The sequence below is a fragment of the Trachemys scripta genome, chromosome 9, assembly GCF_013100865.1.
Source record: "Trachemys scripta elegans isolate TJP31775 chromosome 9, CAS_Tse_1.0, whole genome shotgun sequence".
NCBI classification, from domain to species: domain Eukaryota; kingdom Metazoa; phylum Chordata; order Testudines; family Emydidae; genus Trachemys; species Trachemys scripta.
Genome location: NC_048306.1, coordinates 21,311,805 through 21,327,211, shown reverse-complemented (window position 1 = coordinate 21,327,211; position 15,407 = coordinate 21,311,805).

Genomic DNA, 15,407 nt, shown 5'->3' with positions numbered 1-15,407 from the left:
AAGTCTGTAACCTTTCTGGCCAGCATGTTATGTGCCATCCTCTGTGCCCAATCCACAAAGTTAGTTTCTTAAAGCTCTCAGTTTGGCTCTTTAGCTCAAGCTGTCGTCTCTGGAAGACCCACTCAGGAAATTGTCATTGTGCTGCATCCTGTGGCCTCCCAGAATTTCACATGCTCTTGCTGCCTAGCAATTAAGATGAAGGAGAATCTCCTTTGTCTGCTAGTCAGAGGGCCTATGATATAGAGTTGAGCAATGCGGATTCTATTCAGTAGAGGGCAGTGTGGTGTGCACATGCACACACACAAGACCGTTCACTGCAGTATTTTTTCTTCCATATTTTGAGGATTAATGTCCTGAAAAACTGTAACTAGCCTGTGAACATTAACACACAAAATATTTCTCAAATCTTATTTATTGGTACGTCACATAGAAAAGACTGGGTCACTTAGTATGTCTGCAAGGCTGACAGACTGTTCCCTTTAGACATGGCAGTTTCTTTTATTTGCAGCTGGTGGACAGTGTCAGACCAACAGTTCTGGAGTGTCAACATTCTGTTTTTGCCACAGAATAGGTGCAAAATAGGCAGTGCCCACTACCCTACATTGTCCTGCCAACAGGCCTTGGTCCTGGGCATCCAGTGGGCGAGTCTAGGGATGAGACTGAGGCTGGGTGTCCATGCTTCTTGTGTCCTTTGTGCCTCTGCTGCAACTGCCAATGGGTGCTGATTGAGGTGGTGTATTGTGGCAGTAATGCTTTTCCACCAGGAATTAGCCTCAGGGGAAGGCACCTTATCATTCTGCCTGTCTTGCCAGAAGGAAATGTCTGTTGTACAGGAACTCAGTATAACTCAATGACATTTCCCTTGTAGGACAGGTGGAATTGGAAGGATCCAGGACTGTATTTCATGTTACAGATTGTGCACAGGGACATATGCCCCCATGGGAAGTCCCTCTATTAAAGATGAATAACCATGTGCCTGGCTATAGAACTCCACGGGCCATTGCTCTAAACTCCCCTGATGTAAATTGTCTCTATATTTCAAACTACTGAACTACACTTTAAATTGGGAACCAAGGATGTTAGATTAAGCCCTGCCACAGAGAAAGCAAACCACAGTTGGTGAGGAGTCCTTGTGGCACCTTAGAGACTAAAACAAATTTATTTGGGCATAAGCTTTCGTGGGCTAAAACCCACTTCATTAGATGAATGGAGTGAAAAATATAGTAAGCAGATGGGAGTTGCCTTACCCAGTGCGGGGGGTCAGTGCTAATGAGCCAGTTCAATTAAGGTCTATTTTCAACAGTTGACAATAAGGTGTGAGTATCAGCAGAGGGAAAATTACTTTTTGTAGTGACCCATCCACTCCCAGTCTTTATTCAGGCGTAATTTGATGGTGTCCAGTTTGCAAATTAATTCCATTGTCTACAGCCAAGCTCTAAGATACAACCGCATTTGCTCCAATCCCTCAGACAGAGGCAAACACCTACGGGATCTCTATCAAGCATTCTTAAAACTACAATACCCACCTGGTGAAGTGAAGAAACAGATTGACAGAGCCAGAAGGGTACCCAGAAGTCACCTACTACAGGACACACCCAACAGAGAAAGTAACAGAACGCCACTGGCCATCACATACAGCCCCCAACTAAAATCTCTCCAGCTCATCATCAAGGATCTACAACCTATCCTGAAGGATGATCCCTCACTCTCACAGACCTTGGGAGACAGGCCAGTCCTCGCTTACAGATAGCCCCCCAACCTGAAGCAAATACTCACCAGCAACTACACACCACACAACAAAACCACTAACCCAGGAACCAATCCCTGCAACAAACCCCGTTACCAACTCTGTCCGTATATCTGTTCAAGGGACACCATCATAGGACCTAGCCACATCAGCCACACCATCAGGTGCTCATTCACCTGCACATCTACCAATGTGATATATGCCATCATGTGCCAGCAATGCCCCTCTGCCATGTACATTGGCCAAACCAGACAGTCTCTATGCAAAAGAATAAATGGACACAAATCAGACATCAAGAATTGTAACATTCAAAAACCAGTAGGAGAACACTCCAATCTCCCTGGACACTCAATAACAGACTTAAAAGTGGCAATTCTTCCACAAAAAAACTTCAAAAACAGACTCCAACGAGAAACTGCAGAACTGGAATTAATTTGCAAATTGGAAACCATCAAATTAGGCCTGAATAAAGCCTGGGAGTGGATGGGTCATTACAAAAAGTAATTTTCCCTCTGCTGATACTCACACCTTCTTTTCAACTGTTGGGAATGGGCCACCCTGATTGCATTGGCCTTGTTAGCACTACAAAAGTAATTTTCCCTCCCTTGGTATTCACCCCTTCTTGTCAACTGTTGAGAATATGCCACTATTTAAAGGTAAACTTAGCCTAACTATGTAGTTGTTCTCTGCCCCAGTGAAATCAAAATAGGCCACCCATGTGGCTGCTGAATGCTCTCCGGTGCAGAGATGAGGTTCAACAAGATCTTCATAAGTATTGTTCCCACACAACAGCCCAAACCCTGCAATTTGCCTCTGAAGATAAAGGCATTTAGAAGAAAAGGTGTTCACTCTAGCCCAGGGTTTCTTCCACCATTGTTCCCCTTACATACAGAAAATGACCTAGGCAACCTTTTCTAAAAGAGGATATATTTATGAATGTGAAAAGGCGCCTATTTTAAACCCAGCAGCAGAAGCAATATGCTACTTGTTCTTCCTTCATTGGTTCATTTCCAATGAGGATTCAGCAAAAGCAGCTACTGACTTCTGTATAAGAGACTGAACAGTCCTTTTGCTGAGTCGGAGTGGAAGGATGGTCTTGTAATTGAGGCACAAGGCCGGGATTCAGGAAACCAATTCTTAGCTCTGCCACAGACTTCCTGTGTGATTTTGGGCAAGTCAATTAATCTATCTGTGCCTCAACTTCCCCCTTTGTAAAATGGAGATAATACTTCCTCTCTCTTAGGCCTTGGCTACACTTGTAAGTTACAGTGCAACAAGGCCTCCCAGAGCACTGTAGCTCACTTCCCGTCCACACTGGCAAGGCACGTACAGCGCTGTATCTCGGCGGCAACAGCGCTGCTGGTACTCCACCTCCCCGACAGGAATAAAGAGTATTGCGCTGCTGCGCTGCGGTGCGGTGCCAGTGTGGCCTCCCAATTCGCTCTGATTGGCCTCCAGAAGTATTCAACAGTATCCCACAATGCCTGTTCTAGCCACTCTGGTCATCAGTTTGAACTCTACTGCCCTGGCCTCAGGTGACCAACTGTCAGACCCGCCCTTTATATTCCCCGGGAATTTTAAAAATCCCCTTCCTGTTTGCTCAGCCAGGCGTGGAGTGCTATCAGCAAATCTTTCCAGGTGACCATGTCTCCATGTGCCAAGCGAGCCCCAGTATGGAGCAATGGCGAGTTGCTAGATCTCATCAGTGTTTGGGGGGAGGAAACTGTCCAGTCCCAGCTGCGCTCCAGCCGTAGGAATTACGATACCTTTGGGCACATATCAAGGGCCATGATGGAAAGGGGCCATGACTGGGACGCACTGCAGTGCAGGATTAAAATAAAGGAGCTGCAGCGTGCCTACCACAAAGCCAGCGAGGCAAATGGACGCTCGGGTGCTCCTCCCGTGACCTACTGATTCTACAAAGAGCTGGACGCGATACTTGGGGGTGACCCCACCTCCACTCCGAGCACCAGCATGGACACTTCAGAGCGGGGGGATGAGGAGGAGCAGGAGGAAAGTGGGAGTGAGGGTGCTGGGGCAGGGGGAGACACCCCAGAATCCCCGGAGGCAGGCAGCCAGGAGCTCTTCTTGAGCCAGGAGGAAGGTAGCCAGTCGCAGTGGCCGGAACTTGGTGGAGGACAAACAGAAGAGCAGGTTCCCAGTAAGTGGTTTTTTTTTTTTCGTGAAGGAATTTTTTCAGTGCAGGCTCTTTGGGAGAGGAGGGTTAGGGCTGCATGCATGCCTAGATGCAGAATAGCGCATTGATGTGGTCTATCACATCCGGGTAATCGGCCTCAGTAATCTCTTCGAAAGTCTCATTCAGAACGTGGGCAATGCGCTTGCGCAGATTTCTTGGGAGAGCCACCGTGGTCCTTGTCCCAGTCAGGCTAACGTGTCTGCGCTACTGTGCTGCGAGGGGCAGGGGGACCATTGCTGCACATAGGCAAGCTGCATATGGGCCAGGGCGGAAGCAGTAGAAGACCCTCCCTTGCTTCCCAGGTCACCCTCAGCAGCGAGATATCTTCCAGGATGAACTCCTGTGGAAAATGTTGGGACAGTGTTCAGTGTAGGTGCCCCCTGCAACTGTTGGCTCTCCCCAAGGCACAGAAACCCAGAGGACAGTACAGCCCTGAAACAATCAGTCCCCCTTACTCACCATTTTGGGGCTCCCATGGGTTATGTGCGCTCTCTTTGGGACAGGAAAATTATGCTATTGTGTAGACTGTGTGCCCTCCTTAAGTGCGGGGGAATCATTACGCTGTCTGGTATAAACAATGCTGCCTCTGTTAAGTGTTGCATTTTGCCGTTACAGATGCAACCTTGAGATCTCAGCCGTCCGTGTTATCACCGGCTGAGAGACTGCGAAAACTCCGGAAGAGACCATGAAAAAGCAAAGAAGACACGCTGCATGAAGTGATGCATCAATCTCTTACAGAGAATCAAAAAGCGCAGGAGTGGAGGGAGAGTGAAAGCAGGATCTGCAAGGAAAATGCAGCGCTCCAGAAGCAAAGCACGGATCGGCTGATAAGCATCATGGAGCACCAAGCGGACTCTATCCAGGCGCTTGTAGCCATGCAGGCGGAGCACTACTGCGCCTGACCCCCCCTGCAGCCCTTGTCCCAAAACTCTTTCCTTTGTGCCCCCATGTCACCTCCAACCCACTTTCCCCAACATCCGGGTTCTTACTGCCACCAGCTCCTTCCAACACCTGTATCTTCACCCACCAGCCCTGAGAACTACGACCATTACCCTCTGCACTCAACCCCCATCACCATGCAGTATAGCCATCCTGAAGTGCAGCACTCATTGCACAGCACTCCAGACAGGACATACGCAAATCTGTGATTGTACCGTTCCCCACCCCACCCCCTTGCCCTTTCTGATTCCCAAACAGTTGTGTTTCTTTTCAATAAATGAATTTTCTTTTCAATAAATGGATTTTTTGGCTTTGAAAACATTCTTTATTATTGCATAAAGTAAAAGGCACTGCAAATCAGCTTAGCAAACTCAGATTCCTACTAACATTGGAACCACTGCACTTCAGTCCCGTGCAGGGCACCAGACACTACTGCTGGTTTTCAGCCTCAAATTGCTCCCTCAAGGCATCCCTAATCCTTGCAGCCCCATGCTGGGCCCCTCTAATAGCCCTGCTCTCTGGCTGTGCAAATTGAGCCTCCAGGTGTTGAACATCGGAGGTCCAAGCCTGAGTGAAGCTTTCATCCTTCCCTTCACAAATATTATGGAGGGTACAGCATGCGGATATAACCGCAGGGATGCTGTTTTCGGCCAAGTCCAGCTTCCCATATAGAGATCACCAGCGGCCCTTTAAACGGCCAAAAGCACACTCCACAGTCATTTGGCACCGGCTCAGCCTGTAAGTTGAACCGTTCCTTGCTGCTGTCAAGGCTCCCTGTGTAGGGTTTCATGAGCCACAGCATTAACGGGTAAGCGGGGTCTCCAAGGATCGCATTTTGACTTCCCCTACTGTGATCTTCCGCTCTGGGAAAAAAGTCCCGGACTGCAGCTTCCTGAACAGGCCAGTGTTCCAAAAGATGCATGCATCATGCACCTTTCTGGGCCAGCCTGTGTTAATGTCAATGAAATGCCCACGGTGATCCACAAGCGCCTGGAGAACCATAGAGAAATACCCCTTCCGATTAACGTACTCGGATCCTAGGTGGGGTGGTGCCAGAATAGGAATATGGGTCCCATCTATCGCCCCTCCACAGTTAGGGAAACCCATTTGTGCAAAGCCATCCACAATGTCCTGCATGTTACCCGGAGTCACGGTTCTTCTGAGCAGGATGTGATTAATGGCCCTGCAAACTTGCAGCAACACGATTCCAACGGTCGACTTTCCCACTCCAAACTGGTTTGCGACCGATTGGTAGCTGTCTGGAGTTGCCAGCTTCCAGATTGCAATAGCCACCCGCTTCTCCACTGGCAGGGCAGCTCTCAATCTCGTGTCCGTGTGCCGCAGGGTGGGGGTGAGCTCCTCACACAGTCCCATGAAAGTGACTTTTCTCATCCGAAAGTTCTGCAGCCACTGCTGGTCATCCCAGACTTCCATGACAATATGATCCCACAACTCAGTGCTTGTTTCCCAAGCCCAAAAGCGGCATTCCACGGTGCTGAGCATGTCCGTGAATGCCACAAGCAATTTCGTGTCGTACGCGTTACACGACTCGCTATCATCGTCCGACTCCTCACTGTCTCTTCGGATCTTAAGGAATAGCTCGACTGCCAAACGTGACGTGCTGGCGAGACTCATCAGCATACTCCTCAGCAGTCCAGGCTCCATTTCCCACAGACCAAAACGGAACACAGACCATGCTGCACAGAAACCGTTGAAAGATGGCATTGAAAGATGGCGCCAAATGTGAACGGAAACACAGGGATTGCTGGGATGCGAAGTGATGCATCACGGGGTGTTGGGACAGGACCCAGAATGCCCCGCAGCCCCCGCCCCCTTCCCACAATCCACGGCACCAGAATGGGAAGAGGTGCTCTGTGGGATAGCTGCCCATAATGCACCGCTCCCAATGCCGCTGCAAGTGCTGCAAATGTGGCCATGACAGTGCGCTGGCAGCTGTCAGTGTGGACAGACTGCAGCGCTTTCCCTACTCAGCTGTATGAAGACAGGTTTAACTCACAGCACTGTACAACTGCAAGTGTAGCCATACCCTTATCCTTCATCTGTCTTTTTCAATTGTACGCTTAGAGCAGGGACTGTCCTATGTGTCTGTACAGTACCTATCACAAGGGGGTCCTGATCTTAGTTGGGGTCTCTACCTGCTACCATAATAATACCCCCCCAAAATAAGGTAACAACTAAGCAAGATGAAAACAAAAAGTTTCTCCTATTTCCCCTGGGTTTGTTTGAAGCCTCTTTGAGAAGCACGTTGTCAAACAAACAAACAAAAAGTGTTTCCCTGTGTTACTAACAGGTAAGATTATTAAAACAAACAATTTTTAAAATCTGATTGAGTCTTTCCAATGAATGCAGCTGCAGCAAGATAAGAATAATTCAAAAGGTAAAAAAAGGAAAGCAGACAACTTGTCTTCATTCTTGTTTCAACTCAGTTTCCAGTCGGTTTCATTTCCTGGCAGTCCTGCCCTAGCCCATTGCAATGCTTGGCATTGTTTGCATTGAAACAACTTTTTTTGTTTGATTTTTTTTTTTATTCTATTATTTCATGGAACTTTAAGATCCTACATTTTGGGCCAAAACTACCAGAGAATGTCCTTTAAAATGTCTTTTTTTTTCTTTTATTAAAAAACAAATATTAGAACTGATAATCAGGAAAAAAAATTCCTGGTACCCCTACAGAAAAAGGAGATAACTCGCTCATCCAGACAACCAGAGCCCTCCTTTCGCAGAATTTTGTATTTTAACAAGTGAATGTAGTTTTCTTATAAAGTAAGATTGATGTTTTCTTTGTATCTGCTTAACTGGCTTGATAGCAATTCAAGCTTCCCCCACACAATGCTGCCCCAAGAACCTCCACCTTGACCTATAGGTACTTACCTACTTGGAAGAGAGGAGGGAGTTAATTCTCTCCCCCATCAGTTCTTAAGAGATCTGCTAAAACCACCAACAAATGGGTGCTAAATAACTTGTTAGGTGGGCTCATAACCACTAGCAAGTGGACTGAGATCCAACTCCTTCTACAGCTAAGAGGTGGAAACCACTTAGGCCACTACCTACCTGGGCCAGATTGGAAATAGCGACCTAGGAGTGTAAAGCTTCATGTCCCTTTTTCCAGTCCCCTCAGCTGCACATTACAGAACAGGATAAAGGTCATTTAGGGCTGAGATTTTGTGACATTTCTGAAGGGCTCAAGACGACTTAGCAGGAAAATCATGGCTTGCCCCTGCATCATCTAAACACTGAAAGCCAAACAGGATAAGGGAAAGTTATTTAAAGATTCCCTGGTAAATTTCAGAGGATTTTCTCTTGAACAGTAGCCAGCTGGCACACCTGATCACCTGTACGGCAGCCCTAGAGCTGCTAGATGACGTGCAGTACAGCAGGGTTCTCTGGCTGACCTGCCAAGAAGGGAAGCCAGTGCTGCTCCCATGAATTGCTCCACCCAGAGCTCTGCTGCCTCTTGCTAGCAGCAACCTCAGGAAACCAAGCGAGGCCAAAATTAGACATAACAATTTAGATCTCTCCCTGGGAGGCACTGTAGTCCCTTCCTGTGTTCATGCAGCATCACTAGTACAGCGTGGCATTTCTCAAGACCTATAATTAGCACATGTTTACATCTCTTGGTCGCACATGTGGATGTACTTACATGCAAAGTGTATGTTTTGAGAAGGTCAGTCATAAGGATTTTGCCCACAAAACCCTTCTTCCTCCCCTTTTACTTTATATTTTAGAACAACTGATTTTGTTTCAGCTTTGTTCTTTATTTAATGGCCCAAGAACAATTGTATTTGAAGTTGAACAACTAAAAACAGGTCTTAAAAATGCATGTAATGTTTTTTGCTCTCTAAGGTATATATCCTTGCTTGCCCAGGCATCTATGTGGCTCCGTCAGTTTCACTATAACCTTCAATCGCAAGTTAGCAGTGACATAAAGTCATTAACAGCTGAGGGCTGTTTGTCCTACGTGAAATGAGCTGGAGGGTCTAAGTCTGTCTCCACATCACAGAAGCCACGCTTCTTGGCAGATTCAGTCAAGGGGAAAAAAACGCCGGGGCAAGGAGATGGCACGAGCAGGTAAGTAGTGGGAGATGAGACGTAGCAAGGACCAGGCCTGCAATCAGCTTTGGGGGTGGGCAAGGATAGTGAGGAGGGGAGGATGAATTTGTATTGCATATGGAAGGAGATTGGAAGTCAGTGAAGGGACTGCAGGGGAGGAGGGAATGTGGTCTGAGCACTGATATGAGAGAGAAATTTTAGTGCAACATGTTGAAGGCTGTAATGTACAAATCAGAGCTAGGAAAGAGGGGGAGTTTGCAGTAATTGAAGTGAGAAATGTGGGTATGGACTAAGTATTTAGCAGTAGGAATAGAGGGGAAGACCTGAATTTTGTAGAGAAAAATGTCCCCAAAACTTCTTAACCAGTTTGCCCACCTCTAAAACTGCTTCTGCTATTGCAAAGTACTGACTAGTGTGTATGGTTGCCATGGACTTCCACAGGACAGTCAGAACTACTCCAACGTGTTATAAACCCTACACTGCTAACAGCTCAAGGAGATTCTCCTATAATTCAATGTCATGCGCTTGTGCTTTTGGAGCAGTTACATTCTGCATTCCATGCCTGCTCTTGCTGTTGTGTCTCAGATGGTGACCACTCTGTGCAGCAATGTGGCAACTGTCAGTAGGTCCTAGTTAGCTGGGGCTTTGTTACAGTGTCATTTGTATGTGGATCTTTAGTGGAACGTTTAATCAGCAGAAGTACCTCAGACAAACTACTCTGCTTTAGTCAGGATGGCAGGTGGATGCCAAATGAGACTTATCTGTGAAATATCTGCTTATTATCAAATACAGTGTAATCCAGACTAAATGACTGTTTCTTCAAAAGCAGGCTTTGGGCAGACATCGCCCTCTGCTCCCTGGGATTTCCAGCTTCCAGAGAACTTGACGATATTTTGTTCCAGAAGAAATGGCAATATTTCACTGTAAATGGTGCTTATGTCAGTCACTACCAGCTGCAGTATAGCGTCCAAAGGGTGAGGCTGGTAAACCACAGCGTGGGATTGGTGAGCCGCAGCGTTTGCCTCGAGCCCGCAATCATTTAACCAACAGACTCCATTTTCTGTTAGGCCTACGGCTCCATTTTAGAAGAGGGGGATGAACTCTCTTTTCATTGCCCTTGTTACACTTCATGCCTCCTGTTTGCATTCCATTGTCAAGCTGAGTACGGTTCCACAGGAAGCATTCAGCTGTAACGTGAGTAATGTCAGTGCTTTAAGCCACCAATCTGCCACCGAGGCTGCTCATTTAAAGGGAAACTAGGCAACGTAACAATTTTAAACATGCATGTGTACAGATATCTATATATTACTTCAGTGGTAGATATACAGATAAATATAAAGGACCACATGTGCACTGGTGTCATTAAGGCAAGAAGCTGGCCCAATGTGTGGAAGCTCCTGGAAGGGAAATAGGTGCTTTTTAAAAATACTTGCAACTGGGGTTTGACTGGAACTACCTGAAGACAAGCTGGTGATCCATTTCAATTTACTGGTAAGCCCATCTCCCAGGACCCCTTGGAGAGCAAGTCAGTCCTGTTTTTGGCCACTTTGCACAGATATAGCTAGCAATCTGAAATGGGCTGATTCATTGTCCCTGTAGCCAGCTATGGTAGACCTGCCATTACCCACATTATGATCAATGCTAACACCTCAAGTGCAGTCAGACTGGAGAGAGGTGTATTGATAATTGCCTGATAAAAAACAAAACAAAAACCTGCCAGTTACATTTTCTGAGAAACATTTGTCCATTGTAGTCCTCTCATCAAAAGCGCACCTGGCGGGCGGGATATGTGGCATAAGCCTGACTGTGCTCACACAGCAGGGGATAGAGATGAAATTTTCACTTGTCTTTCAAAATCTGGCTGCTCGACACTTTGAAAAAGTCTCTTTAGAGGTGCAGTCCACAACCAACAGAGCCATCAGTTCCTAGCCACATGTCCCACAGCTGAGCACGGTTTTTTATTGGCTCAGATAGGTGTGTATTGACCATGTGGAAGAAGTGAGCCTTTAGGAGGAATGTGCATAAAAAACTCACGTAGAAGAGCAGCATGAAAGAAGGCAGGAGTAGGAGACAGAAATGTGCTGGATAGTTGATGGGGGTGTAAAGGGGAACATCATAAGAACCTAGATCTGAGCTACATGGTTGTCATGCAACCATCAGGGGCATTGAAGGTACCAAAATAAATTTTAAAATAGTACAATTGTAAAAATACTACATGTTGTTGCAGGACTGCAGACCATTGCTGCAGTATTCAGGAATAAAGGAGCAAACCAAACCAGGGGCTAGACAATTATACTTCCCACTTGCTTGTTTCAATCTGTAAAATAGCCAAGGTACTTTGGAGGAGAGAACCAGCCAAAGGTGGGTGTGCTATGATTACAAGTTGCATCTGCCAGGATGTCTGATGTGTGTTATGCTGCCTGCCTGTGCAGTCATGTGCCCAAAATATTGAATCATCTGATAAACCATAAAAAATTGAAAAAAACAAAGATTATGTAATTCTGAAATCTACAATTTATTTTCTTCCTCCTGCTTAAGTATGAGCTAAAACAGAGGAAGTTCACAAACCAAAATACATCTTGAATGAACTTCAGTGTTGTCCCATTCACTAATGAAAACAAGGAAGCTCCGAGAGTCTGGCTGTCTGACTGCTACTTGCAGGCCTGGAGCTTCCTTACAACCAAAGGGACTCTCTATCACAGAGCTCATTTGGCATTCAAGATCAGTAACATACTGTGTCATGTGGACTTTAAATGTGGAGTGTTCAAAGGGTGCATTAATCAAGAGCTCAATAAAAGAACCTCTCTTGAAGAGGGATCTGGTAATCTTTGAATTCAGGCTCCTTCCCTAGCCAGAGTGGATGACAAGCCAGCCTTCTATAAGCAGTACCTGAAAAGGTTCTGGCTTAGGCCTAGGTGATTTCACCTGGTCTTGCTTCACCCTAAACCCAGGACTTGGAAGATAAGTGGAGGAGGAATTGTGAGTCAATTATTCCTTTGGCAGAGGCTCTAGCATTTGCCTTCTGCTTTGGAAGGATGAGGCAGCATCCTATCCCTGCGCTGGAAATGCTATAGGTCACTGTCACACTGAGTGTTCCTGAGGGCAAGACATACATTTCTGCAGAACTGACAAAATCCGTGTGTGTGTAACTTCTCGGCGAGGATCAATCCTCTAGGCATCCATTGTCCTCCTTTCCTTCCACAGGTATCAAAACTAGTTATATCTCGCTGTCTGAATCAAGTTTTTCCATTACGCACTATGCTAGGAGAGATGAAGCAGCAAGCATTACCCCTGGGTAGCAATAGATGGAGGGAAGGGATTTGGAAGGGGTCATACTGTATGCGTGCATCTGTATGTGTGTGTGTGTGCACGTGTGTGTATTTCCGTATACGTACACCTTGCTTTTCATATATACATGCACATATATAAAAACATTTGAACAATTCTTATCTCTAAATTGGCTTGTGCTATCTGTACCGAATTTCCCCCAAAAATATCTACCCATGGCTACAATGTGTCATGTAAAAGATGAGGTGGATCCATTTAATATGATTGAAATTAGAGAGAAGAGGGGTCAAAATGAGACATGGAGGGGGAAGCTAGAGTTAATCTTAAGAAGGGAAAGAAGACACATCTCTGCATAACACACCCACCCACACCAGACTGTCTATGCTAGCAGTTTTCTTCAAATTTCACGTCATTGCATTAGCTTTGGTGCAACTCCACTGGGGTAGAAATATCAGGAGCGCCGATACAATCTGTAAACTGGCCTTTTAACCACCATATTGTCTAGCCGTGCTCGTAGTTAATCTATGATACAGGAGTTAAAATGCTGGCAGCCTGTCTGCATTAGGTCTAGCATTGGAGCTGCACCACTTCCGGTGCAATGGAGTTGAAGAAAAAATCCACAGAAAAAGAGAACAAACAACTCATGACCTGAGCAAAATCATCCCTGTAGTGGTGCTGACAGCAATGCAGGCACCTAAGGAAGGTGGCTGGTACCTCTTTCCCTAGCCTGGGGCTGCTTCATTCACTAATGCAGGTTAGAACAACCCTGAGAGCTGGCTGAATTTGTTCCCTGACTGCACTGACCAGTGCACTACTCGGGAATAAGTGGGGTGTAAGAACTCCTCAAGTTTGCCTTCTTCTGCACATGATGTGCCCTTGGCATGCCTCTGCAGTAGGAAGACACAGAGCTGGCTGTGCCTAGCAGGTGCCCCCACCCCAGGAGCATTCCTCGCGGGAGCCTTACAGCTGCTTTCCCACCCAGATATGTCATCTCCCACAGCGCAGCCATGAATTCCCCTCTTGTTCCTTTAAAAACCATTTCTTGGGGTTGTGATGAAATTTCTTGTGAATATGGCAAACGGCTGTGGGAGATCAGCTCCGGGGCTTGGATGCCATGGAAGAGAGAGGGAAGGCTCCTCACTGGGGAAATTCCAAAAGAAGGCGTGGGGCTTGTCAAACCGCATAAAAATATAAATCCCAGCCCCTCCAGACACAGCACCCTTGGCACTGGCTTTTTTCTTGAGTGCTGTTATGTTACACAGCTGATCTCTAACCAGAGATGCCTAGCACAGACTCTAAAAAGGGGATATGAATATTAATAATTACCTACAACAGGGATGATAACCTATTCCCAGCTCGGCCACTGACTCTTTTTTCTCTCCCTCCCTTTTCCTGCCTTGTCTGCTTAGACTGTAAACTCTGTGGAGCAATGACTCTTACTCTGTGTGTGTGTGTGTGTGTGTGTGTGTCACCTAGCACACTGGGTCCTGACCCCAGGCACTGCTATAATACAAATAATAAATACCTCCTGGAGGAGGGTTAATCGATATAAAGGCAGGGTATGTACAAGTGCGGAGCAGTCTAAGTGAAGGTAGGTCATGTCTGGTAAAACCAGGGAGGAGAAGACACACAAAACAACTTGCACACAAGAGGATTGGTTAAAGATATTGAAAGCTGTTACATATAGTAGACACTCTCCATGCTGCAGAGACTGTCAGTGTCATGGCGTTACTAGGTATTTTCTGCATACCCCTAACACAGAATAAGACATTTCACTTTAGAATCATAGGAATGTAGGGCTGGAAGGGACCCTAACAAATCAAGTCCAGCCCCCTGTGCTGAGGCAGGACAACAAATGGCTGCACAGATTCAGATGACTGGCAAACACTTTCATATTTTTGGATGTGTCTCAAACTAACCAGTTATTGTAACAGAATAAAGACTGTCATAATAGAGATTTTTAACTGTCTTATTCTTCTGAGCTCAGTCCACATGGTGCATGGATTATTCCTTAATGATATGCAATTGAAAAAAGGCAAATTCGTGTTTAGAATAATTATAACAGCTGCTCAGAAATATGTCCACATCCTGGATACAAAAACTATCTTCTACAGTTAAGAGAAACACTGTGCAAACAGGAGAAATGAGGGCGAGACTATCACAATCTCACTGCAACGTTAAATGGGTCTTTTCAAAGAAAGATGAACGAGCATGAACGCTATTGCAACCTAGCTGCATAATGGGGATTTGTGATCTTGTAATCTCAGCAAAGGGCTGGGAGCCAGGAATTCTTGGGAAATACCGGATTTTTGATTTGCTGGCAATTCCAAAAAATCAAAAAAGTTTCATTTTTGGTCAAACCGAAAACAAAAGTTTTCAGCAAATCAAAGACTTGAACATCGTTTTGTTTAGACATTTTTTACATGTTTTGATTTTTCAGTTTGGTCAGAAATATTTGCTGAAGTCAATGCAAATCTGTGAATGTTTGCTGGTCAACCAGAATTGTGTTTTCTGGCAAACAAATTGTTCATCAAAAATATTGCATTTGGTTCTACTCCTGAGTTCTAATCCTGGTTCTGAAACTCTATCGTTATGTGGTTACATGCACAAAACCTCTCTGGGCCCCAGTTTCCTTTAGCTGTAAAATGGGATTAATACTTAGCTCACAAGGGAGAGTGCAAATTGTTTAATGTAGTAAATTACTATAAAATCTTGCTGGATTAAGACAGAGGCGCGTGCCTAGTGCCCACCTCTTCAAGTCAGATAAGCACATCAGCATCTTCCTTTTCATTAATAAAGAAAAGTTTCTAACCCCTTGGGGTTTCAAAAATAACCTTGAAAACATGAACAAAGCATGATGATAGAGTGATGTCTGCTCACGTCAGCAGACAGCCTGAAACAATAGCTCTGACAGAGGAGAAGTGTCCCCAGCATCTCACTGGGATGGTAATTCCATGACCTACTGCTCTGGGGAGCCCCTCCTGTGCCTCCCCAGCAGAGGATTGTGTGTATGGCAGCAGGAGAAAAACTCCACCCACTTACCCAAGCAGATATACCTGGCTGCTAGGGTAACTATTGGGGGTAACCTGCCTCTCTGGGGAGCAGAGGGAATCCCTGTTGCTGTTCAGAAGGGGAGATTCTAATGCTCCTGGGGGAAGAAGGGGG